The following is a 27900-nucleotide window of genomic DNA, read 5'->3' on the forward strand; positions in this document are numbered from 1 at the left end:
TAGAATCATCTTTCTGACCCTTGCTGTTCACATTTGGCTATGTTTGTCCAAGCCTTCATTTTAGTAAATTCTCCCCACCTTCCTATTTCTATTTCTTATTACTCACCTCCTCCTCCTCCCCCTCCCCCCCCTTCCCCCCCCCCCCCCCCCCCCCCCCCCATTTTCCATTCATCTGCCAGGCTCTTTTTTTTTCCTCAGAAATAACTACATACATTACTAAACAGAAGGAATGGATTGAGATTCTCCCAATAAGGCTAGGAAGAAATAGATAGAAATGTTACAATTCTTGTGAGGACAAGAACCTTGTTGACCTGCTTGCACAAGATAAAGATTAGCATGGGTAGGGGTAGTGGGGAGGGGTATGTTTATGGAAATAGGAATAATCCAGTGAATCAACTTCTTTAATACAGTCTTCCTTTCAACTGCTTGACAGCTCCATTTTATTTGATTTTTGGAATATTTTATTCTATCCTTTCACACAAATTTTAGAGTTTTTCTATATCAGTTGGAGAGAAAGAGAAGCTGAGACTGCATCTTTGTTGCTGGTAAACAGCTTAAACAGGCTGAATGATTGAGAAATAACTGTACAGTGATTATGCAAATCAGATAAACTCAACCAACCAGTGTGCAGAAAAATGCATGGCTAAGGAAAAATCTATACAGGTATGCATCAATAGCTGTTCAATTACTCTGTGCTGTGATTGGCTACAGCAAGTCTATTTCCATGTGCTATTCTTGCATTAGTGAAAAGCCAAGAGACATACAGGACTGATTCTCAAAATGTTTTCAAAATTATCTTGATTGCCTAAAGAATTTGGCTCTTTAAATGCACAAGAGATAAATTTAGCCATCAAATTCAATCTTTTTCATGGTCTACAATAATGATTTTCATTTATTATCACTGCCATCTGCAGATCAGTTGAGTAGGTGCAAAATTAATAGCATAAAAAGTATTTGGAAAAATTACCCCAATTCAACAAGAATATATTGTCCATGACTACACTAAAGGGTTCACAAATTACTTATTTAAATTATTTAAATATTCTGCAAGTTTATATTTTTATCTATGGACTTCTGTTGGATATGAGTTGTACTTCATTTTAATATCTTACATCATTCATTTTATATTCTAACTGGTCTGGAGCAAGACTGAGGTTATCCAAAGAACTTGTGTACCAAATGTTTCTGAAATTCAGTACTTTCAAAAAGAATCTTTGCAATATTTGTCAAATACAAGGAGTTCCAAAATCCTTCAGCAGCACAGTAAAATTTAATTTTTGTTAGAAGTAGCAATAAACTTGTGATAGTTGTAGAGCAGCATTCCTGTGCTGTATTCCCCTGTATCACCTATTTGTAGGCCTAGGACTTCCAGTTTTGGATTATAGGTCTTCAGTTAACAAAATGATGTTCAATGAATTTTCCAGCCACAAACTTTTTTCTCATTTGATAAAATTAAAAAAAAAAAAAAAACAAAAAAAAAAAACCCCAGATTTTTAATCATAAAATAAGTATATACTTTGGTTGGGTCAGCTGCTTTGGTGGAAGAAGGAAGTTCCACCACTGATATCAATAGCCTTAGGAATATCTTTTGCATCTTATTATTTTTCATTATTATTTCATTATTAATCTTGTTACTCATCATACTGTCAATTACTTAATGTGGAATGAAGGCTCCTTTTCCTGTGACTGCATGCAGAGGAGTTTTATATGTAGTGAGGGAATGAAAGAGTAGATGAGCAGAACAAATCACTCAATGATATTCAAAGTTCTGTGATTTATTTCTGCTAGGAAAATATTTCTCTCTGCCTGTTAACTGACTCAGTCAGTATGCTTTTTATTGATATGATTCAAGAGCAAGGCAATTACTAAGGAAGGAATATGGCTCCATTTTAGATACAAAGTCTGAGTCATACCACAGTTAAGTGACTTAGTTTAAAAGAACATCAGAAAACTTTACTTTTATATATATATACACGGACAAAATAAAACATTTGCCAAGCCACTCTCTATGATATTTGAGAAGTCATGGAAATCAGGTGAAGTCCTTGGTGACTGGAAAAAGGGAAATATCACATGCATTTTTTAAAAAGGTAGAAAGGAGAACTCCAGGAACTACTGACCTATCAGCTTCACCCCCGTGCCTGGGAAGATCATGGAACAGATCCTCCTAGAAGGTATGCCAGGGCACATGGAGGACATGAGGGTGGTAAAATACTAGCATAAGTTGGCCATAGAGGTGGTAGATGCCCCATCCCTGGAGACATTCAAGGGCAGGCTGGACAAGGCTCTGAGCAACCTGATCTAGTTGAAGATGTCCCTGCTCATTGCAGGGGGTTGGACTAGGTGACCTTCAAAGGTCCCTTCCAACAGAAACTGTTATATGATTCTATGATATTATGATTTTATAATAAAAGTATTAGTAAAAATAGCAGAAACCCCTTCTGACTTCTGAAAAGGTAGAAAAAATGTGTTTTTCTCTACTAATTGTGTGAGAATGAAACATATTTGCAGCTTTAGTATTTAGCTCTTGATATATGTTCAGTCAAAAAATAGTTTTAAAACAGTGGGCCATTTTAGCTGCTACTAATGAGTAAGACTGTGTCACATGTCATCTTCTTTAAACTGCTCTGAACTGAAGACTTGATTATTCTCATACCACACAGAAATTGTATTTTACCAATGAGTTCAGTGGAAACAGAAGTGGGTCTGAACAGAACTAGAGGCATGATGTTGTCTTCTCTATTGTATGTCCCTAAGAACTCTGAAGATATATACTTATTAATACTAGCAAACAACACAAAGACAACATTGTAGTTGACTTCTTATTGATGACAGGAGCTGAGAATGAAAACAAAAAAGTACAAGCTAGTGAGGAATGAGGTTTCCCTTTTATTGAAACCAAACAGCATGCATCTTATGACTGGAATATGGAAACAGAAAAAAGTAGATATTGGCATCTGTTTGTTGTGGTTACATCCATACTGGTAAATAAAATACACTAAAGCTATTCTCTGAGTTTGAGGAAAAATGTTTACATTCATATAAAAGAGTGGTCTCCCTCCACAAAATAACTTGTTCTCTTCCACACTATCTACTGTCAACATATCTTAGACTTTTCTTTCTTTCAGACTGAGCAGAGAGACATGAGCAGGAGATAAAATCACAGACATTTTACAATATTGATACATGTAAGTAAAAGGAACACATATTTGGTCTTAAAATTATGCCCCCATACTAATCCATTGTATGTCAACATCTTAAATATATTTTTCTATTTTTAGCCTTTCTCTAAAAAGCGGTCAGTATTTACAAAAGGCACAAAGGTGAGTAACTGATCAGAGATCATGGGAAATTATCAAAGAATGAAATAACTTGTGCAAACAGAACAGTTATACAGGACAAAACTTAGGAAACAGATGATTACATATAAGTGTGATATTATTTATGTCTATAAAATGATAAATGGCATGGAAAAGGTTAATAAAAATAATGATCCATTTTCTCATAGGAGAAGACGACGGAAAAATAAATTAGCACACACACACAAAAAAGTACTTTTTCACTTAAAGCATAATTAAATGGTGGCAGCCACTGGTTTGGTATATTTTAGACGCCAAAAGCATAGCTGTGTTATAAATAGATTAGACAAATTAGTAGGAAAAAGCATTTTTTCAGAAGCTATTAGGCAAGATGATCTGAATGTAATCTGCAGTCCAAGAAATGTCAAAGCTACAAAATAACAGAACATGAGCTCTGTTCCTCAACATAGGAATATTTTATTATTCAAAAGAATGTTGTTTCTTATATGTTTTCTGTTAAGTAACAGCTAATGTCCACTGTCAAAGACAGGATACTGGTATATGATCCCACTTTGCAGCACTAAGATGATCTCAGTGATTCTATGGCTTCTGCTATATTCCTCTTAGTTACAGAATCACAAAAACACAGAATATTAGGGATTGGAAGGGACCTCGAAAGATCATCTAGTCCAACCCCCTGCCAGAGCAGGAACACCTAGATGAGGTTACACAGGAATGCGTCCAGGTGGGTTTTGAATGTCTCCAGAGAAGGAGACTCCACAACCTCCCTGGGCAGCCTGTTCCAGTGCTCTGACACCCTCACCGAGAAGAAGTTTCTTCTCAAATTCAAGTGGAACCTCCTGTGTTTCAGTTTGCACCATTTGCCCCTTGTCTTGTCATTGGTTGTCACCGAGAAGAGCCAGGCTCCATGCTCGTGACACTCACCCTTTACATATTTATAAACATTAATGAAGTCACCCCTCAGTCTCCTCTTCTCCAAACCAAAGAGACACAGCTCCCTCAGCCTTTCTTCATAAGGGAGATGTTCCACTCCCTCAGTCGTCTTTGTGGCTCTGCACTGGACTCTCTCCAGCAGTTCCCTGTCCTTCGTGAACTGAGAGATCCAGAATTGGACACAATATTCCAGATGTGGTCTCACCAGGGCAGAGTGGAGGGGAAGGAGAACCTCTCTCAGCCTACTAACCATCCCCCTTCTAATACACCCCAGGATGCCATTGGCCTTCCTGGCCACAAGGGCACAGTGGTGGCTCATGGTTATCCATCAAGACCCCCAGGTCCCTTAACCCTACACTGCTCTTCAACAGGCTGTTCACCAACTTCTACTGGAACCTGGGGTTGTTCTTGCCCAGATGAAAGACTCTATACTTTCCCTTGTTATATTTCATTAATTTTTTCCCTGCCCAACTCTCCAGCCTGTCTAGGTCTCACTGGATGGCAGCACAGCCTTCTGGTGTGTCATCCACTCCTCCCAGCTTGGTGTCATCAGCAAACTTGCTGACAGTGCACTCTATTCCCTCATCCAAGTCGTTGATGAATATATTGAATAGTAGTGGTCCCAGTACCAACCCTTGAGGGACTCCACTAGATACAGGCCTCCAGTTAGACTCTTTTCCATTGGCCACAGCTCTCTGGCTTCTTCCCTTCAGCCAGTTTCCAGCTCACCTCACTACCTGATAGTCCAGACCACGCTTCCTCAGTTTAGCTGCAAGGATGCTGTGGGACACTGTGTCAAATGCTTTACTGAAGTCAAGGTAGACCACATCCACCGCTCTGTCATCATCTGTCCATCTGGTTATGTCCTCATAAAAGGCTATGAGTTTGGTTAAGCATGACTTCCCCTTGGTGAATCCAGGTTGACTGCCCCTAATGACCCTCTAATCCTTGATACGCCTTGAGATGACACCAAGGATATGTTGTTCCATCACCTTTCCAGGGATTGAGGTGAGGCTGACTAGTCTATAGTTACCCTGGTCCTCCTTCTTGCCCTTTTTGAAGATTGGAGTAACATTTGTTTTCTGCCAGTCCTCAGGTACCTCTCCTGTTTCCTACAACTTAGCAAAGATGATGGAGGGTGGTCTAGTAATGACTTCAGCCAGCTCCCTCAGCACCTGTGGGTGCATTCCATCAGAACCCATGGATTTATGCATGTCCAGATTGCTTAACTGGTCCTTAACCCAGTCATCATCAACCAAGGCAAACTTGACTTCCTCTAGGTCCTCAGTTCTAGTTCTATGATTTCTGAACAACATAGAATGAAAAAATAAGGGTGGAATTAAAAACAATAACAACAGAACACAGTAAAATACTTTGTGAAATGTATAGAAAATTGGTGAGGTTTTTGCTAAGTAAAGTCATAACTATCAGTAAAAGTATCACACCCTGACATAACAAGGAGTCCTTCAAAAGCAGATTAGGATTCTGAAAAGTTCTGTGTCGATTACTCAAAGTGTTTTGCAATCCCTCCTTTAATACTTACCAACCTTTGCAAATACAGAAAAGAAAAAAAAAAAAAAAGAAAAGAAAAAAATCTCTAGTATTTTAAATATGTCAATAACTATGGATTGATATTGTAAAAATAACTGTCCCCTCCCAACAGATGGGATAAGGGATGAGTTTAGACACGACACGCGCCCTGACTCAACAGATGAGACCAGGTGTGAGTTAACTCTGGGTTAATTCTGCATGGTTATGTGAAGTGAATGACAGACAATCACCTCCGGGGTCCAATATAATTGTGAGTTTTACTAAAAGTACTTGTTGGAATATTGGTTACAGCGAATGGCGACTTGGCAAAAGTATAACAGAACTTATCAACACATTAACAGCAAAAATCCTACTACGAGCGATATATTGACAACCATCAGTAGCTATAATATGAAATTAAACCAGAAATCAACAGCAGAGCTTAAAGATGGTGTTATCCTTATATGTTCAAAAGAGAAAGAGAGAAAGAGAGTAATATATGTACGGAAGGAGAGACAAAGAAATGGGGGTATAGGAAAAAGGAGAGAAGGAAAGAGCAGAGAGAAAGGAAGAAAGAAAAGAGTGAGGGATCCAGTCTCTTATGGGCCCACAGTGTGGATGACAGGACTTGTACGATGATGTGTAGCCTCGGTGTTCCATGGCGAGGATGCTGGGGTCAGGAGCACAGCATCCTCCGATGTCTGGTTGAGTGAGGGTCTTCAGGGTGCTGGTATTCTGCTGGTGAGGCCCAGCTGGTATTCCCTTTGATGAGACTGGTAGGCCTCCTGGTGAGACTGATAGGACCCCCGAATGAGACCAGTATTCCCTTACTGTGCTGTTTTAGGTGAGCTTTTTATAGCTTCCAGAGTAAAGTCGGCGGGGGCAGGGGGGCTGGAAGTGGTGATTGCGAAAGGGCCACAGTGAGGCTCTCCGCCTTGCTCCTTTTGTGTCATGCAGAAATCAGGGGGAAGTGGTGATTGCAAAAGCTGAACAAGTTTCGACAAGCCCCAGGCCATGTTAAAAGGATCTCAACTTTTCCCCTTTGTTTACCGAGCTGGGCATATCAGGAGATGGGGCTATGTGCTCTCCAGCACATACTCCATCTCTGGTTGGTCAGCCAGCCTGATCTGTGGCTCGTTAGCTCATCGTTTATGTGTAGATCTCAGTTGCCCCTGCTCTGAATGTATGTTCTACTGGCTGAACTAGTTTCACCACAATGTTTACAGCCATGATCCTTATCAATACTCAACAGATATCACTTCTTGGGAAATAACTAGGTGAGGATTTGGGCTTGCATCAGTGGGGAGCACTCTAGAATTGATGAAGACTGGGAGGCCTCCCATACCCCTGGGGTGAAATCAGTGTGCTCAGCTCGCTCCCTGAAATGCCTATACACCAATGTGTGCAGCACGGGGAATAAACAGGAAGAGTTAGAAACCTGTGTTTGGTCAGGTGTTTATGATCTGGAGGCAATTACGGAGAAATGGTGGGACAGCTCACATGACTGGAGTGTGGTCATGGATGGCTATGTTCTTCTCAGGAAAGACAGGCTGGCCAGGTGAGGTCGTGGAGTTGCTCTTTACGTGAGAGAACAACTACAATGTATTGAGTACTGTCCAGGCACGGATAAGGAGCAAGTTGAGAATCTGTGGGTGAAAATTAAGGGGCAGACTGGCAGGGATGATACTGTTGTGGGTGTCTATTACAGGCCACCAGATCAGGGTGAGGAAGTTGATGAGGCCTCTACAGGCAGCTGAGAGTGGCCTCACAGTCACAGGCCCTGGTTATCGTGGGGGATTTTAACTTCCCTGATGTTTGCTGGAAGGGCTACTCAGCCAGACAGCCACAGTCCAGGAGGTTCCTCCAGTGCATTGATGATAAATTCCTGATGCAACTGGTGGAGGAGCAGACTAGGAGAGGTGCACTGCTGGACCTCATCCTCACTAACAAGGAGAGTCTGATTGAAGCAGTAAAGGTTGAGGTCTGCCTGGGTTGCAGCAACCATGAAATCGTGGAGTTCAAGATCTCATGTGGCAGGAACAGAATAGCAAGCAGAACTGCAATCCTGGACTTCAGCAGGGTGTACTTCGGCCTTTTCAAACAATTGCTGGGGGAAATCCCATAGGCAAGGCTGCTTGAAGGTAAAGGGGCCCAAGATAGTTGGTTAGCATGCAGGGACTGCTTCTACCAGGCACAAGGTCAGAGCATCCCAACACGTAGGAAGTCAAGGAAGGGAGCCAGGAGACCTGCGGGGTTAAACAGGGTGCTGCTGGGTAAGCTCAAGTAGAAGAGGAGAGTTTACAGATCATGGAAGGAGGGGCTGGCCACTTGGGAAGAATGTAAGTCTGTTGTCAGAGGATGTAGGGAGGCAACTAGGAAAGCTAAGGCCTCAGAATTAAACCTTGCGAGAGGGGTCAAGGACAACAGAAAGAGCTTTTTCAAATACATGACAGATAAAACTAACACCAAAGGCAATGTTGGCCCACTGATGAACAAGGTGGGTGACCTGGTGACAGAAGATACAGAGAAGGCAGAGCTACTGAATGCCTTCTTTGTCTCTGTCTGCACTGCCAGAGGCTGTCCTGGAGAGGCACATATCCCTGAGGCCCCAGTGGAAGTCAGGACAATGGAGGAGTTAGGGAGCAATTAAGCAATCTGGACATCCATAAATCCATGTGTCCAGATGATGGTGAGGTAGACTGGGAACTGGCTGAAGGAAAGAAGCCAGAGAACTGTGGCCAGTGGAACAGAGTCTAATTGGAGGCCTGTGTCTAGTGGAGTCCCTCAAGGGTCGGTACTGGGACCACTATTATTCAATATATTCATCAACGACTTGGATGAGGGAATAGAGTGCACTGTCAGCAAGTTTGCTGATGACACCAAGCTGGGAGGAGTGGATGACACACCAGAAGGCTGTGCTGCCATCCAGTGAGACCTAGACAGGCTGGAGAGATGGGTGGAGAAATATTTAATGAAATATAACAAGGGCAAGCATAGAGTCTTGCATTTGGGTAGGAACAACCCTAGGTTCCAGTATAAATTGGGGAATGACCTATTAGAGAGCAGTGCAGGGAAAAGTGATCTCGAGATCTTGATGGACAGCAGGATGACCGTGAGCCAGCACTGTGCCCTTGTGGCCAGGAAGGCCAATGGCATCCTGGGGTGTATTAGAAGGGGAGTGGTTAGTAGGTCAAGAGAGAGGTTCTCTTTCCCCTCTACTCTGCTCTGGAGAGAACACACCTGGAATATTGTGTCCAATTCTGGACCCCTCAGTTCAAGAAGGACAGGGAACTGCTGGAGAGAGTCCAGTGCAGAGCCACAAAGATGATGAAGGGAGTGGAGCATTTCCCTTATGAGGAAAGGCTGAGGAAGCTGTGTCTCTTTGGTTTGGAGAAGAGGAGACTGAGGGGTGACTTCATTAATGTTTATAAATATGTAAAGGGTGAGTGTCACGAGCATGGAGCCTGGCTCTTCTCGGTGACAACCAATGGTAAGACAAGGGGTAATGGGTTCAAAATGGAACACAAGAGGTTCCACTTAAATTTGAGAAGAAATGTCTTCTTGATGAGGGTAACAGAACAGGCTGCCCAGGGAGGTTGTGGAGTCTCCTTCTCTGGAGACATTGAAAACCCGCCTGGATACATTCCTGTGTAACCACATCTAGGTGTCCCTGCTCCAGCAAGGGGATCGGACTAGAAGATCTCTCGAGGTCTTTTCTAATAGCTAACATTCTGTGATTCTGTGATTACATCAACGAAGAATAAAAGGATAAAGCTACAATGAATTTTACTTCACATGGGGACAAGAAGAGTGTTGTTTGCTAAAACCCTAACAATCTTCTTGTCTTTTCTTCTGTTCAGGGTATTTCTGACTGGTCAAGACAACTGTGTTGTCATTGTGTATTTTGACTTCTTTGACATTTAAGACTGTGTGTGTACCATTTAATTTAACAACGGTCAGTATTATAAAATAACATGCCCTAAGAGTTTTGTAAATATTAGATGTGGGATATACAGGGGATGCTGGGACCCAGGGGCATCTGCTTCCTGGCCCACCACAGCAGAGTCTGTGTGGGCTCTCAGCATCAGGGGAGCCCTCCCACCCCAGTCGCATCAAAGAGAGGCTGCTGTGATTCCCTGTCCCCAGGTACATCCAGTATCAAGGCTGAACATGTTTTCCCACAGGCACACACATGCTACAAACAAGGCCAGATACACACATCAGCACACAGAGCAGTGCCTATCTTGGCACCCACAAGAACATCAACAACTCAGCCCAATTGTTTCTCCCCTCACCGCCTGATCAGGATGGGAGTTTGATAAAGGATTATATACACATCCCTGGAAAAATATGGTCTCTCTAGTAGCTGATTTCACATCCTCATGTTTACCCAGTATTTGGGCCTTGGACCCTGGACTCATGAGTCCTCCAAACCTATGGTCTCTCTCTCCAGCAGCTGGCCCTCAGACCTGTTATTGTGCTTGCAAGCGAGTCTAAAATGAACTGGCCTAGCACTCGCATGTACAGTATTATGATCTAGAGTTCACACACAGAGAATACAGTAGATAACAATATAGGATAAAATGCAATGGTCATGCACAGGGCTCAGTAAGGTAATCATATCAACTAGCACTTACTCAACTATGACCAACACTTTTGTATGCCCTTTACCCTCTACTTTTCCGCTTTTGTTAATCTTAATTCATCTTGACATCTCCTTTTCCCCTGCTTTGGTCTTTCCACTAAAAATCCCATAATAAGTTTTACACAGTCCCAGAATGCTCTCTGCTCTGTTTCCAAATTCCGTTCTTCCTCCATCTCATGGTTAGTCCTGTACCGTTTTAGTTTGCATGATATTCTGGGGAGAATTTTTTTCATTGGTGCAGCTTAATGTGTTCGTCTGTGATAAACTTAGAAGTAGCCAATTCAGTACACTGTTTTCATAGACTAGGTTACTAGGATTCCAACTGTCATTTTACGTCTGATTCTCTTGATGGATTTTTGTAATTTGCTTAGCCTTTAGTCAAACTATCTAAGAATAAATAGCTAAAAGAAAAAAAAAGGCATGTCAAATCATAAGTATTGTGATAATGAAGAAATGAAATAACAATGTGAATGTCTAAATTACACAGGGAAAAAAGACAAAAACCTGAATTTCTGGAAACAAGGGAATGTGCTTTGTAAAAGTTATATGTTCTCCAAAACTTGCATTCCTTTAATTACTGTTTAAAGCTGACCGTAGCAACTCTCATAAGAGAGATTACTTTCTTGAAATCAGCAAACCAAAATAAACTGGTATAATTATTAACTTCTGTGGGTTGCCAGCAACAAAACAGAGTTTTGGGAACCCCACAAATAGCCTTCTTCCTACAGCACAAGACTCATTTTGGGGTGCGGCAGAAAGAAAATATTTTCATGAATAAACATCATCAAGTGACTTTCAAGAAAATGAAGCTATTGGACAGACAACCCACAGCTGCAGGAAGTCTTTCACTAGTCCACTTAAGAACAGTCTAGATAATGTCATATTTGTAGGAAATAAAGGAAATAGTGCCTCCTTCCGTCAAAGCAAACCAGACATTTTATCTTATTTTCATGTTGAGATTTCAAAGAGAGAAGAAATACCATACTAAAAATACAACTGTTGTGAAAGTTTAATTAAAAGTCATATTAGGTTTACTGAAGAAATTTTGAGGAGATGTGAACACCTAAACTGTGAAAAATAGTTCATACAGGAAGGGTTTTTTACCTTGAGGGCCTAGAAGCTGCAATTAGGGAACCAGAGTGATAGTTTTGTGACTGAAGCTGACTACATTCTGGAGTGGTCATCTAGGAGATATTATTGACTTGTTCTTGATAAAGACTTCAAGTGAAATTGGATAACGTACTTAGCAACATGCTTCATGCTTTCATTTTGACCAGGTTTTTGACTTGTGTATCTGTAAACTATGGTACTTCCTTACGGTACAATCTGTGGACTCTTAGGTACTCCAAAATGCATTTTTGTCAAAGTTACCTTCCAAAATATAAAAAATTGTCTCTTCTAATAAAATTCTATGTTAACAATTTGAGCAATTAACCTGAAATAACCAGAAAATACTCTTTCTGGTTATTTAAGTAAAGATTTTATGTGGGTGTGTGGAGTGTGATTTGGTTTTACCTTTCTCTGAAAAGACAAATGATCACAGCTGCGGACAATTCAGGATGAGTCAGTAATGCCTTGCTGCCTTATGACTTTCTCTGAGTGACCAAGGATTACAAAATACAGAGTCAGGAATGAGTCAGTTCCTCAGGAAGGTCAGTGAAATTTTTCAAGACAGCATTTCTCTGTGGCATGTGGCTGTGTTTCACATCTAGAATAGTCAATGTGTGTTTGGTTTATGTGCATTATATAACATATGCAATTTAATCAGTTCTGTCAGTGCAGGTCTCCAAGGTTCAGTGACGCTCCAACTTCCTTTGTTTTCTATTTGTTTAGCATTCTCAAAACTAATCAAATAGCTTCAATATATAATTAGTCTGACTAAGAGCTCTCGTAGTCTCTTTACATGTAATTTCTGTGAAATCTGTGCCTTTAAATGAGTGATAGAAGCCTGTTATTATCCAACCCAAATGAAATTTGGTCAGTCGTGATAAAAAAATCTACTGCAGGTAATATTTTTTCCTGTATCAGCCTTTTTTAAAATAAAACTGTTTTAGAATAGCAATATTTAGGACTACACACCTGAGGCTAGAGTTATAAAACCAAAATAGCCTTTATACCCCCAAAGTCTTCCTCTTAAATACCAGCTTTTACTATTACAAGATGAGAATAATCAGAAAAAAATGAATGTGAGTGAAAGCTTAAACTATGCTTGACTAAATATTCAGACATTTCTTGTCTCACTTGCAAGGAAGCATACACGTGTGCTGCCTTGTGATAAGGTTACTGTAGAAGCTGTTGAGGATCGACAGCACAAACTCACTGAGCTCGATGCCAGAGGTTACCCTACCCAGAACCATGAGATTACTGTTGCTGAGTTGCCAGTATCTGCTGGGTCAGCCCTCGGGTAGATGGCAAAGATTAATCAAATCTGACTTAGAAAGCCCTACACCCTCACTTGTTTGTGACTGAAGGGATCATTCTAAGTGCAGGGTGTGCTACAGTGCCTCCTACAACCTCCTACAGGATTTGGAGTTGCAGGTAACAGACCATGGTGCTCAGCTTGGAGGGGTTTGGGCCAACATGGTGTGAGGGCCAAGATCCATCATGCTCACTCAGGGATCAGGAAGATCAGAGCTGATTGTCCAGGAGCATCAACAGTAGGTATGTTCTGCAGTGAAAAGCAAGCTGGCAGTAAATGGTGGCCACAGCATGGGTAGGGATAGTGCCTTCAGTTGTCCCATGGAAGCCGAGCAAGGTGAGCAGGCTGGGGTTTCATCAACAGTCTGGTGATCATCAAATGTAACATAGCAAGTCAGGTCTGAGGTGAAGCTAGGAAGTCCATTCTTCCTGTTGGTGCTCTCAGGGCCTTGACAGCTAAGAACTTTCTGGAACAGAGTGTTAGCTCCTTCTGTCTTTCTCTTTTTTTGGCCTTGGTCTTCAGAGTAACATATTGATTACAGCAAAGTTCTCTTTTGCAGCTATGGTGCTTGAACACTGCTTCATAGATTTTTATTTTTACCTCTGAGAGACGGATGTATTTTCTTGCTGAGTTGCAGGAATGTAACAGTATGATGCACAAAGTATCACAGCAAAGTACAAAATATGCATACCTGGCTGTTGTTGGATTCTGTGAGATTTTAACATGACTCTGGGAGGGCGCATTATCAGAATGTAGAAAGTTGCAATCACAGCTGCTTTTCCATGGAGTAATAACATAAATTAACATATTCTGAAGGGCTGCAAATCAGCAGATAGAGCATTTAATTTTAATTAATTATGAATTGGAAATGATTCTACATTTGCCTTTGGGTTTTCTACTAAAATTATTTGAAAATGTCTGGTTATTGCGTCATTTAGTGTAACCACTTTATTATAGTCCACTGACACATAATAAAGGTTGATGTTTTTCTTGGCCAGCTTAAAAAACCTGACTTTTAACTCTTCACACTGAAGCATATTCTCACAGCTTCTCATAGGAAGCTTTGCTTCCTTTGTGGTAGTAAAATTTGGTGAAGAAAATGAAGCATCATCTCAAGAAGTTTTCAACTGTTTTTACTTAAATTTAAATCACCTGCAGTTCAGTAATACAGCCAACATTTCTCTTGTGCTAGACACTTAGTAACAGAAATAATTACAAGTAAAAATTACATGTAAACAAGATTAATTGCTTAGGTGTCTACAGAGGATTTTAGTAAGTACCAACCTTGTCTGAATTTGTAACCTTATGATGGTGACATTGTGGCTAGATTTTCTCAGGATGATCTCAGTGACCTACGTGAAACTTAAAAGAAAACCTCCTAAAGCATGTGAAGCTGTCTGTTTTATAGTACAGTGTTCACAATAGAATTTCCTATTAGTACCTGTGCTGGAAACATGTAGAAATAACATGCATGGATCACTGCCAGGTGGCAGCTGCCTTTCTTCTCAGGCAACTAAAATGGAAACTGAAGGATAGTGCATGTTAATTGATCATAAAACAGAACTGGGAATGGCTGGGACAAATGCATGAAGCACTAGAACCACTTCTAGTTTAACAGGATTCATACTCTCTTTCCTGTCTTTTGATTGTATAATCTTCACGACTGTTCTCTGGTCCATGGAGAAAGTTAGTCATCTAAGAAAAGGCGCCATGGAAATGAGCAAGTTGATGAAGAAAGATAATTGTATAACTTTATGGATAAGATAAATATATACATTTCTATATTTAATGGAGAACTAAGCAATATAGTTATGAGTCTTGCAGGATATTTCTCATATCTTAAATATCTATTCAGCTGGATAGCAATCTAGATTTTACTGATAGTCGAGGGCAAGTCAGTTCCTGAATATAGTCATCTATTGCCATTTGAGACACCCTAAAGACGACTTCCCTTGGTCCTGCATACTTTCCAGCCTTAGGTTAAAATGTTATCCTGAGAGAGGCTACCAGCAAGAATATTCAAGGACTGCACTGTGTTGCAGAGACATCCATTCTCTTCCAGTGACTGTAAAGAGGTGGTAAGTATGTCAGCTCAGATAAAGACAAATATATTTGGTCAGAAATATTCCGTTTGTTACATCTACAGTACCTGCAATATAGAATAGAGAGGGTCAGATGATGTTCTAGGATATGAAACATTAATTTGAACTCCTCCTTTTTTGCCTGACTAGATACTCTTACATGTCCCAGATGCTCTCCGGGTTGAAAGATATTAAGTAGTAGGTCTTTCGGAAACTTTTTTGTTCGACTGTATCCAAGTTGTACAAAATAAATGCACACAAGAAAGAAAATAGAAGGACTTCATAACCTTGTGGCAACCTGCTGGAGTAAAGTCTATCTGCCTAAACTAGTAAATTAAACAGACTTATAACCTTCTTCTGGGAGTAAAATTATAGAACTGTCCAAATCCGTAACGTTAAATTCTCTACTTTTTCTGTAACTGGGTAGTCATATCCAAACTATGTATTAGAAAAGATGGTTTGTAGTAACTGCCAAGGTATCAGGACATTATTGAGGAGTGCTGACTGGCTAAGGACAAAACCAGGCCAGCACCCTTTTTACAATTTAATAGCTATGTGTGTCCAAGTTGGGGTATCTAGGAAGCTATATTTATTTCCTGACAACTGTTTAATGTACTAACAATGACAGAGTCTCATGTTCCAGTCTGTATTTCAGTGACGAATTAAGTATATTTATGGCATATTCCACCACTACCCACATTTTATGCCAAATTTTTACCTGCCTACTTTGAAATTAATTCACTTCTATCCTTGTTTCAGGGAAATCAGTTAATAAGATTGCTATATTGTAGATTGAGATTTGAATTTTTGAACTTCAGAAAGAGAAAAAAAAAACAAATATAAATAGTCCACAATGAAAGAGGCTTTCTTAGGAAAGATCTTGCTTTTGGATTGTGCACAGACGAGACCAATCAAGCCTGAGTGGCACAACACTTGCACATGTTCAAGAAGGCCTTGGTCCAGATGTTAGGTAGCATCATGCTTCTCAAAGAAAAAGAAAGCAGCAATGTACGAGTGGTTGTAGAAAGAGTGGGAGCTCCCAGAAGAGCAGCCTTGGGGTGAAGAAGCCTGTCACAGTTACCTACAAGCTCCTGGGAGCTGAGACTGAAGCAAGGTCTGAACACATGATAAATGGAGACCAGCAGTGTCAGTGTTATGTTGTTGGTCCAGACTCCTTGCTGTGTTTTCAGCTCAAGTGCAATGTGTAATCAGCTTGTACCATGAAACTGTAAATGAAATTCAGTAGAACAAGGTGAAATGGTTTTAAACTAAAGGAGGGGAGATTCAGACTAGACATGGGGAAGAAATTTTTTACAGTCAGGATAGTAAAATATTGGAATATGTTGCCCAGAGAGGTGGTAGATGCGCCCTCCCTGGAGACATTCAAGGCCAGCCTGTACAAAGCTCTAAGCAACCTGATCTAGTTGAAGATATCCCTGCTCATTGCAGGGGGTTTGGACTAGTTGATCTTTGGAGGTCCCTTCCAGCCCAAACTATTTTATGATTCTATGATTTTACCTATCATTACTCAAACATTTCTCCTATAGAGGTTTTCAGCATAGTACCTCCTGTTCTCACACATGAGTAGCCTTGGCTATTCACAGTAAAAAAATGTAGCTGCTGGCTTTCCTTATAATATTCTTGTCTACACAGTTACTGAACACTAGACAGTTTCATTAAGTGACAACAGAGAAGAAAAAAACATTGATGTAGATGTGTAAAGTTTGGTTAACCTGTAAAGCTATTCCACTGAGAACCTGACAAAGACTGTCTTTCTTGTAAAGACTCATGCTGAAAATTGTTAGATGAGTTAATCACTGGTTTGAGAATGAAAGAAAAGGACAAGATAAAACACATCAAAGCTGACATTTTGCAGAGGGCAGATGGGATATATGGTACAGGTAAAGAATTAACAGAAATGCTTTTTTCTTCATGCACTGAATTCATTTGAAATTTGTGCTAATGGAACAGTGAGCCCACCTCACTGACACTGCTTTTCATTCGTGGCAACTCGTCTTCTACAACCAGCAGAATCTTTCTAAATCACAGAAGTGTTTAAAGAGAGTCACTTCTGCATTGCATTATACTTGATTACACAACTTCTGTGTGTTTCATCATGTGTTTATAACAGTGGTAGTTTTTCCTGTTGTCCTTGTAACAATGAACTGCATTCACGTGGCATGAACTCCCATGATGAATTAAATATACAGTGATTATGCAGATCAACCACCTGCAAGTGGATGAAGTTCAGGGAGTTGCATTAATGTGAATACACTGTGCAAACATGGGTCATGAGGTTGTGCAGAATTCTTACGCACTAGAAGGCCAAAACAATCTAATTTCTAGATAAATTTACTCACACTCATAATATTACCACTACCAGTAACTATTTGTATGTGGTGTAATGGAAAACTGTCCAGAAAGTATAAAAATTTTGAAAAATTAGAGAAAATAAACAGCTGATATACAATGAAAATCCTCATAAGATCAAACAAGACCTGAGTGAATAATTTACAAAATGAAAATTATATGAATGTGTTAAATGTGAGTCTGAAAGCATTCATGTTGGAATAACTGGAACAACTTATACTGAAACAAAATACACAACTAGTATTTTTAAGTTTTAAAAACAATGAAGTATATATATGTATATATAATTGTTATAAGGAAATACACCCATGATAACTAGATGTATCCCTTTTGATATAGGAATAAAGGCACATACTTTGCATTAGTTCTGCATTGTTGTATAATGTTTACTTACAGCATCAGCAAACACAGCAGCAACCCATAAACCATGCAGTAGAATTAAAACTTCAGCTGCCTGACATTCATATTTTAACTTCTTTGCTTTCATCAGTATTTTAATTTCAAATGGGATGATCAGGAGAAAGTAAGGTTAAAGCAGATGGTTGTAAGAAATATGCTTACCACTATAATGCAATTGAGAGTTAGTGGGCAATAATTTGCAACTTGGTACAATATAAAACATTCCCACACTCAAGTGCCAAAAGAAATCAGAGTTGGAGAATGTTTTGTAACTGTTATTCACTCTTTACTGTTTACATTTTAGAAATATCAAGTGCAGAAAAACACATACAAAGGACTATGCCAAATCCTGTAACTAAAATAGACACTAAGATGAAATAGACATGAAAGATTTAGATCATACATGAACGTTCCAATTAACTTTCTAAACAACCTGGAACAATTGTTTCTGCTGAATCAAAAGCAGTAAGATTAATTAGATTAAAAATAACAGAAGAATATTAAGCCAAACAACCAGCAAATTGGCATTTGATTTGTAAGTGCTTTCTGCCAACACACTGCAGTCTTTTCCTGTGACATTCCCAGTGTTATTGTTATTGAGTGATTCAATTATCAAGCAAACAAACCTGAATTTATGTGCATAATTAGCATGTTTTGAACTCAGCTGAAGTAGTCATGCACATTTGTAGAACTTCAAGGAGGAGAAACAAAAACACTAAGAAAATAATAAGAATCTATCATTATTTCAAAAGGATTTGTGTCCAAACCCAGTTAAATAAGACTAAGAGCTATATTCCAAAGCCCTCATAGTAGGTCCCCAGCAGAGAAGGAGATGACTGCTTCTTGTTTCTTAAAAAGTGGAAAGGGTGACTAAGTAAATGATGAATGTATAATAGATACGTATTTGTGCATGCTATACATTAGACAAAAAAGTGTAGTTGACTTATTACTTAGAAATCCCTGCTCTAAATTGTTCTTGTTTGGTGGATCTAGTCACAAGTATTGCTTACATGTAGAAGATCTTTTCTATCCATTATGCTGTTTGCAGAGTTGCTCAGTGTTTCTCAGTATTGCTGACTAGGTTGGATTTTACAGATGGAACAGATGAGGGGGAAGGACCCTAACATAAAATTGAGGACCTGACATTGAGGAGGAAAAAAAAATCTTTGTAAGAATAATGGCATTTCAAGACTATTCTAATATGACAGTGTGCTAATATATTGTTTCGGATGCTTTTGGATGCTCATAGGAATGAAGGCTGTCAGTGACTATGAGCATTTCTTTTCCAAAAATTCTTGCCAGACCTTCTGCAGGGATTTCTTTTCCTCTCCATCCTACTCTCTACTCCTCATAAAGAAGATTTTTTTTTTCAATGCCGGAAACAGACCCTGTATATTTTTGGGAGTATCATGGAGGAGGATACAAGAAAAAAAAGGAAAGCAGAAGATAGGGGCTGAGGGACTTCTGGGTTTTCTGGTTTGCTTTCTGCAAGTGAAGGTGAGATGGAGAAAGAGAAATGGAGAACACAAACACAAGATCCTTTCCTCCTCTTTCAGCAGAAGCAACAATGGCCTGTGCAAATAGAAGGTGGAGAAGGAAAAGGGTTCAGTCTAAGCAGTCCCAATCCAACCAAAGACAAAGTAAGGAGTTGATTGTGTAAACAATGGGCTACTTTGGTCCTGGCTTGAGTCAGATATACAGATATTTCTTATGTATCATGACTACCTTCTCAATATTGCCATTCATTTCCAAAGCAAGTCACTGTTACTCACATATTTCTAAAAGTAGTCACCACCCAGAAAATAGCCACTACACAAGCTTCAGCTAGAATATTAACTATGCTAGTTACCCCTTGTTTCTTTTCTCTGGTGACAGCTTCATTGAATGACATTTCAGTTGTCAGCTTTAGGATACCACCACTGCTTTTTCAGCCTTAATTCTAATCACTAATGTGGGCAAAAGCAAGGTTCTTGGTTTTGGTTTTGTTGCTCTGTGTGGGAAGAAATAGTCTATGGAAGGGCTTTTTGTGCTTTAAAGCTGTGGAAAGATGGAGTGACTGTGTTTTGGAGGTGTGAGAAAGAAAAAACCTACACAGAGCAGAACTGTTAATCCTAGAATTGGGTTTGCTGAAGGTAGAAGATATGCTTGTAATGGACTGTGTAGAAGTTTATCATTAATAGATTCAGCCTGATAGCTGGAACTATATGAAAATCTTTTGAGTGGCTCTGCTGTTGGCATAATGGAGAGTGTTTTGCAATTAATGAAGTAACTGTTATGTGTAATATCCACATCTTATTGTAATAGTATTATAATTATAATGTTGTAATACTTATAATATTATCAGACCATGCATACTATCACTCTCTCAGAGGTGAGTACAAAGTACTGCTCGCTCTTAAGATTAAACTAGAAAGATGTATGTCATTACCATTAATCATCTATGGGTTCAGCTCGATTTTTTATCCTTCTTGTATTTGTCAGCTATAAAGAGTTCTGAATATGATTTCTATTTTAACATACTAAAAACTCCACATCTGAGCATAGTCCCATTGTCCTACATGCTTTCCTAAGAAAAAGATGATGCCTTATTCCTAGGTCTTTGTAGACTGATGGACAGATTCCATCTATAAATGACCCTAGTAATAAGTATTCAAAATCAGTAGTGGTAGAAAAATTTGGATCAGAATTGTATAAAGAGTGTGGATATTTTCATTTCTTCTCCCACTGAGAGGAGTTTATTTCTGTGGATGGTTACCTAGGAAATGGTTGTAGGATGGAATGTTTTTAACTCTATCGTCAGATTGATTATCAGGGTGTTGAACAGCCTTATAAATAGTAGATACAGTCCTGATGCTAGAAAAAGTAAGATAATCTGTTTATTTATTAACAATATCAAAGAAGCTAAAGTAGAATTTAGTAATTTTATTTTTTAAAATCTTTCTTAGAAATAAATTATGTACTCATGGATTAATTCAGCTTGAGTGAGTGAAAAAATATTTTCCACTGCTAAAATAATACTTCAGCATGAAAGAATACCTTGTCTCTCATCTAAGTCTGTTGACCATTTGCACCCTGTAGTTTCTTTCTCTTGCAAATACTTGACTAAAGGCTTTGTGTATATGCTCACAGTTGGAAGTTCTGTGTCAGTGTTTGCAGTCCATTTTGCCCATTAATTACCCCTTGACTAAATAATCTGTCCCATATTCCTCCATGCATAGTCTTTTATTTTCCAGAGATCTTATAAGATCCAACTTTTTAATACATGTCCCTCTAGAGTACTTATGTAACATCTTTCTTATTCTGTAGTCTGTAAATCTCATGGAATAGAATCAAGCTTTGTTACTTTTCTCGGGGTATTCTTCCAGGCTTGTTGGTCATTTGTATGAATGACCATAAATATTACTAAACATTTTGAATATTGAAGGTCAGATTTTCACCAGTTTCCTGCTATTTGGTAGTCATTAATACCAGTATGATGTGAGTATAAGCTACCAAGATAAATTGGAATCATTTTATAACCATCTAACACAAGGATAATTGGCAGTAAATACTGCAAGGTAGTGGAAATTTAGGCAATATACACACATTGATGTTAAAAAAAAAATCAATAAAGACCTCTTTCAAATTATAACCATGGCATAAAACAAATAAAATCGATAAACTTAAAACTACCCTTCATTGTCCTCAAAGTGCTAAGTAAAAAGAGAAGCCTAAATCATAGCTTCAATGCCAGAAAGCCTGAGCTATATTACACAGCTGAGATTATACTGATTTCCAGAACAAAAGGTACAATATTGTCCAATATTGTCAACTTTTAAAATCCATTTAGCTATGACCTCAAAATTGAGGTTGTTTAGATCAGAGTTCCCACTAGATTTTAATTGTTGCTTTTTATTTCAACAACAAAAATAACAACAACAACAACAACAAAGATTTCCCATATTTCCCATTCTTGCATGAGAGAAATGCAACAGTTTCTATTAGTATTACAATTTTCCCCTTTAACATGTTGTTATGTAATGTAAATGTTTTCACTAAGAACATTACAGAAACATGGAAAACTGCAAATATGAAACTCAAAATAAAAAGAATTAATACGTAAATAAATAAAAACAGTGATAGACACGTTGTACAAGTTCCTGTTGTTCATTTAGTAAGAAACTGTTCTGAAACACTGCTGAGCCTACCAGAGCGTATTCTGCATACACATTGGAGTGCTGCAGAATCTCAAGGATTTGACTCAGAATTCAGCTTGCCACATAGTGCACCCAAGTAGAGACTGTGGAGAATTTCAACTTTTGTTTGCTGCAGTTTGAACAGAGTTTTTATGGTAATGATCTAGAGGTTTTTCATTGGTCAAGGGCCCTGTCTGTCTGCCAAAGAGGTGTATACCACCATAGTGGTCCATCAGCCTAGAAGCTTCTGGTCCTTTCGAGGATGGGGGGAGGGAAGGATTGCACCTGCCACAGTCTCTAATTTCCACTAGTAAGCAAGAAACCGTTTGTACATGATCTTTCAAATTAATGAAATGGCATGAAATTGATGGATAAAAGACTATCAGAATGAACCAGAAAGAAAACAATGTCTTCTGAGATGGAGGATGAAGATTTTAGGGAAAACTTTACATTTTGTAAATGACATGTTTGACACTGAATGGCATTTACAGGGTACCATATATAAGAACAGCTTCTGCAAGAAGCAAAAAGAAAGATATGGCAAGCAGCCAGCAAGCTGAAAAGATAGAACAGCATGGAGGCAAGATTACTAAAACATCAGCTATGAAGAAACCAAAAGAGAGGGAGTATTAAAATTATTAAGAGAAGAGCAAGGCTAGAAGGCAGATAGCAGGGGGCTGGCGTAACAGTAAGACCAGGCAGGATGTTGTCCCTGTCATGGAGTTCCACCTGAAGAATCACATAAGGAAGCTGCTTTTGCTACTTAAACTGTAAAGTTGGTGGATTTATGTGAATTTGAAGAACATAGACACTGAGAAGAGAAATAGGATGAAAAAAACCTCAGTATTACAGGACTAAATGGAGGCATGAAGAACCCTGCTGCTGTAGCTGAGAACACAGATAAGTGGCATGTGAGATTATGGCAGCTAAAGTTGTAAATTAAAGGTGTGTTAGAAGAAACACACAAACACAAAAAAGAAAGAAAATATACAAAAAGTTCCAGCCATGTCCCTCTGATATTCTGACATCATCTGTATCTTAATGTTAATTGATGAAATCACCCTTTTTCTTTTTCTTTTTTTCTTTTTTTTTTTTTTTTTCTGTAAACATGTGAATGAATTAATGTACATAAGATGAAATTTCTGAGGTATGGGTATGTGAGATATGCAAAGTGAGGAGAGGATAATGGGAAGCCAACAGGACACAGTAGTGGATCTCACTGCAATATTTATTTTTGCATGGTAAACTACCTAAGGTCTTTGCCAAAAACTATTCTGAGGAAATGCTTAAAATGTTTTACCCATCTTTGAATGAAAACTCATGCTTCTGTTCTTTAATCAGCAGACAGTTCCTGCCTGTCTTGTCACATCAAGAAACAAACAAACAAGCAAAAACAAATAAGGAAAACCACCAAACCCCCCAAAACACCACACCCCAAAACAAACAAACAAAAAAATCAAACTGTTTATCCAAATTAATTCAGTTTTCACTGTGTGCCTACATAGGAAATTTTTATCTGTGTAAGTGTTCAAAGTGTGTATGTGTTCAAGCAGAAACAGTGGAGGAATTTAATGTCTATGAACTAGAGAATGGGAAGTTTGAATGATCATACCAGTGTATGCAAACTCTGAGTTGAGGGGATAGAATGTTTGAGAGAGCTGTGAATGGAAGTGGAAGGACCAGTAGAGAAGTGAAAGAACAACTGAAAGGGAGTATTGATGTGGAAGAAGCACATGACATAACACTAAACTATCAAAGCAAGTAAATTGTTGGATACCAAGATGCTAAATGTAAAATAGATGTTGCTAAACAGAATGAGTGGGACAAAGATATAGAAAGATGATGAAAAATTTCTTTCTTCAAAAGCAACTTACAAGGAAAACAAGGAGTAAGAAAGGACTCAATAGAAGACCCTGTTATCAGAAAAATAGGCAAAAGAAAAAAAATAGGGCAAAAAAGCTTCCAAGAGCACACATTAAATTTAATTGATTGGAAAGAAATCAGAAATAAAGTCAAAATATAAAATTAATTGAGACAGCTAAAAATGTAAGATGCTGAAGATTGCCTAAAGCAGCAGGTTGCCCAGAGCCAGCTTTGCCTACAAACTTTCAATATCATTTCAAACTGATGTTTGCAAATGATTAAAGTACAGTAACTTTGCAGCACTTGTTACTTCCAATTTCTCTGACATAGCATGTCTCTTACAGACAGCAGGTTAATCCTTTGCTTGTTTATCAGAAGCTACATTTTCTTCAGCAGGCTTGTAAGAAAGTATATTTTCAGAACCTCTGTTTTTCTTCAGTGTACACAATTTCTGACTACAAAATGTATACAATGTCATTTTCTACTGGCAGTAGTTAAAGAGTGTTTCAGAATACTTACGACTGTAGATCTCTGTATTTCATTATCCTGAGCGATGTAGAATTTGTTCTCAAATGATCTGGTTACAGAAAGTGAAAGAAGTGAAGACTTGAGCTACACCTTCTTTTGACAGAAAACAAAAAATAGATGAACATTAAAATGAATCTGTAACTCTTTTGAAAATGTACATCTCAGGGGTTAAGTATGTTTGCCTAATGACAGATACAAGTTGAGAAGTCTACATCTGAGTTACCCTCTCAGTGCAGAGAAACAGGCTGCTCTAGGACACATTTCATGTCATCATAAAGCAGCTGGACAAAAAAATCAGTAGTATATTTATTTTACACAATTCTTATTTTATTTTCACAGGGCCTGAGGTGAAGAATTCAGATGTTTATTTGAACTAAATCCCACTCAGCCCGCTAGTATAGGACATTCCTATTAGATGTCTGCTAAAATAGTAGGAAATAACAAATACCTCTTTCCTTCTCAAATAAAGGACAAATACTGGTAAGACTCCCTTTTCACATGCTGCCTCTTGACAGGAGATATTTGCAAGACATAGCCACTCACTCTAAACCAAAGCATCTTTTTCTCGTCAAGGGAAAGGATAAGACTAGGTGAAAATGAAAACAGATGCCACAACTTTTAGCTTTCTCCAGATTCTGCCCTTCCACCTGACACATCCATTAATTGATTAATTATTTTATCAACTCCAGTGGTAATGTCACATCTGTGATTCATATCCTTGCCATGTAACTTGGAAGGCTGTATCTGGATGGTTCCTAGTACATGTGTTCTCATGTTAGATTAATGACTCCTCAGAATCTGTTTCAGTCTCTCAAGTTTACCCTTTACTCTGCTTTCAAGTTTATCCTTTACTCTGTACTGACCGGTTAAAAACATGTACCACTTGATTCCTTTTCCAGTTAGTGTGTCAGCTCGTAGTCAACTATGAATTCCATCACCATTAGATCACAGCTGATATAGATAAGCAGGTAGTTCATATACCACTTTTACTGACAGTCTTGCTTTCTGTGTTTTTTCTTTATATTTCCTCTAGATTTAAGGCAAAAGTATTATCTTCAGTAAAATAAAACATGCCTGAAAATTTGATGTACAGTGTGATTTTTTTTTTTTTCTTTCAGTGCTGTAGGACAGTTTAAAGTCAAGTAGATCCTCAAGAATAATCATGGCACTATCAATATTTTTCCTCACTGCCAGGAAGTGTATAAGTTTGCTTGCATTTTCACAAATACATTAAGGGAGAAAGAGAAGCAAATGAAAGGCTTACAACCCTGTTGTATCTCTGTGAGTCCAGAGATTGTTACCTAATTAAAATTCTGCTATAACTCTTCAAAAAGTCTGAAGACACCAATAAAGCTAACACAGCCTTTCTGTAAGGAATGCTTCTTATTTTGCACATTGTCATTACAGGGGACAAGTTTAGGTTTTTGTGGTTTTGTTTTGCTTTGTGGTTTTTGTTTGTCTTGTTTTTGTTTGGGTTTTTTTTGGTTAGTTGGTTGGTTGGTTGATTTGAGTTGGTTGGATTGTTTGTTTGGTGCTGTTTCCTTGTTTTTATTGTTTTTCTGGGCTACCAGAAAGACATTCTTCTTCTGATGTAGAAGCTTCACTAAACTCCATTGAGTATTTAGTCTTTTTTCTTCCCAGAGTCTTTCATTATTCCTTGACAGATATGTTTCTTTATGCTCCTTGGAACATACTGCATTACACATTTATGTTGGAAGAGATTACAATACCTGCCTCCAAGTTCTTGTCACACATCGTAAACTAGAATATCTCTTGCAGCCTATGTGTGTGTTCGATTAATCCTTAGCAACTCTGAAGGAAACAGTACTATGGGTTACATTTATACCGCAATAGACAATATTGTTCTACTTCCTGTGATATATCCTACTATGTTTTCACTCCTCCACTAAAAGGTCCATTTACAAATTCTCATGTTGCCAAATAGAATCTAATGCATTAGCCTACTAATTAATTTCAAAATTATTTCCAAAATTTTCAAATAGTCTCCCAAAGACTAAAAATATCCTATAAATTTAAGGGAGTTTCTTCCTTTGTGGTAAATTAATTTGAGATATAAAGGTAGTCAAAATGCTTTTTGATCATATATTCCATTTTCTTTAGTTAAGAAACTAATCTAGATGAGACCATACTTTAACTTTACCTCTGCATTCATGATGAAGTTCTTCTAGTGTGACAAATCATGTTCTACTTTATATGTGGATCTCATTCTACAGGGTAATTACTATCTATGGTATGTTGGTGCTACATGCATGTATTTGATTTATAAATATGGCCCACATAATGGGAAACTTTTCAAGCCATTCTATGGTTGCAGTTCTGTTTTGAAATTTTTTTTAGTGCTGTTTCATATTCATTATTCTACAGAACATTTGCTACCTCATTTATTTCATAAAGTGCTTTCTTACTGAGCTACAATGTTTGTCACAATTCATAGCTGTCTTCGCTTTACCTATATGCTTGTCAGTTGGTCTGTGACTTAGTATAGTAGGACAGATTGTTAATGAACCTTTATCCATTTGATGTTGTTATGAGACCCTTTTGAATTTTTATACTGCTGCAATCATACTCTTGGTTGAGCTTTTGTTTTATTTATCAGATTTTGGTATATATATGCACAGTATTTATTACCTGTATTTTAATCACTTATAAACCATAGTCAGCAGAGGAAAAATGATCTAATAAATCTTATTGTTTTTTTCAAAGAGCAGTAATATGTGGTATACAATGTCATAAATATAAACCCATCTGTTTCTGCAGCCAAAAATGCATTTTTAGTTATGTCAGTCTTGGATTATGACTATCACATCCACTTTTAATAACCAACAAGCAAAAGATGTTTAGAAAAATAAAAATTAGACTTGTAAAATATGTGTCTGAAATCACAGAAATCACTAGGTCCAGAAAAAGGAATTTTGCTTTTTATTTTCCACCTATCTGCTGAAACTTACAATATTAGAAGAAAATATTGAAAGTGCTTGAGGAAGATTAGATATCTAAATCTATGAGCTATAATATATTAATCATATACATAGATACTAGAAATATGACTTGATATCTTAAAAATTTAAGCTATCAAATATAAATTTTTAAACCTGGCCTTTAATGCCTCTGCATTGAGTTTTGGTGCTTTTCATTTGAAGCGTTCACTGGAGCATGTAGGTGAGTACCACAACCACCAAGTTGAGCAATTATGATCCAGTTCTTTCTCACAGCGTAACCCAGTGAATGTTTAATACATTAAAAAAGTGGAATAGCTTCAACAGAAAGCAAGGAAATCACAACCACCCTTGCAAAATTATTTCTCTATCTTAGTGCTCTTAGCACCCACTTGAGAAAGAAAGGAAATAGCTTTAAATCTCCTGCCAAGGACAGGCCAATTGTATGTTTCTTTGCACAGCAATAAGTAGGTGTGCTAGACAACACCTAGGTATAATTGAATTGATCTTAAAATGAGACACTTCAAATTAAAAAAAAAATAAATAATAGAATCATAGAATGGTTTGGGTTGGAGGAACCTTAAAGATCATCATGTTCTAACCCCCTTGCCACGGACAGGCACACCTTCCAGTAGACCAGGTTGCTCAAAGCCCCATTCAACCTGACCTTGAACACTTCC

Source organism: Nesoenas mayeri (genome assembly GCF_963082525.1).
Source record: "Nesoenas mayeri genome assembly, chromosome: 1".
Lineage (NCBI taxonomy): Eukaryota > Metazoa > Chordata > Aves > Columbiformes > Columbidae > Nesoenas > Nesoenas mayeri.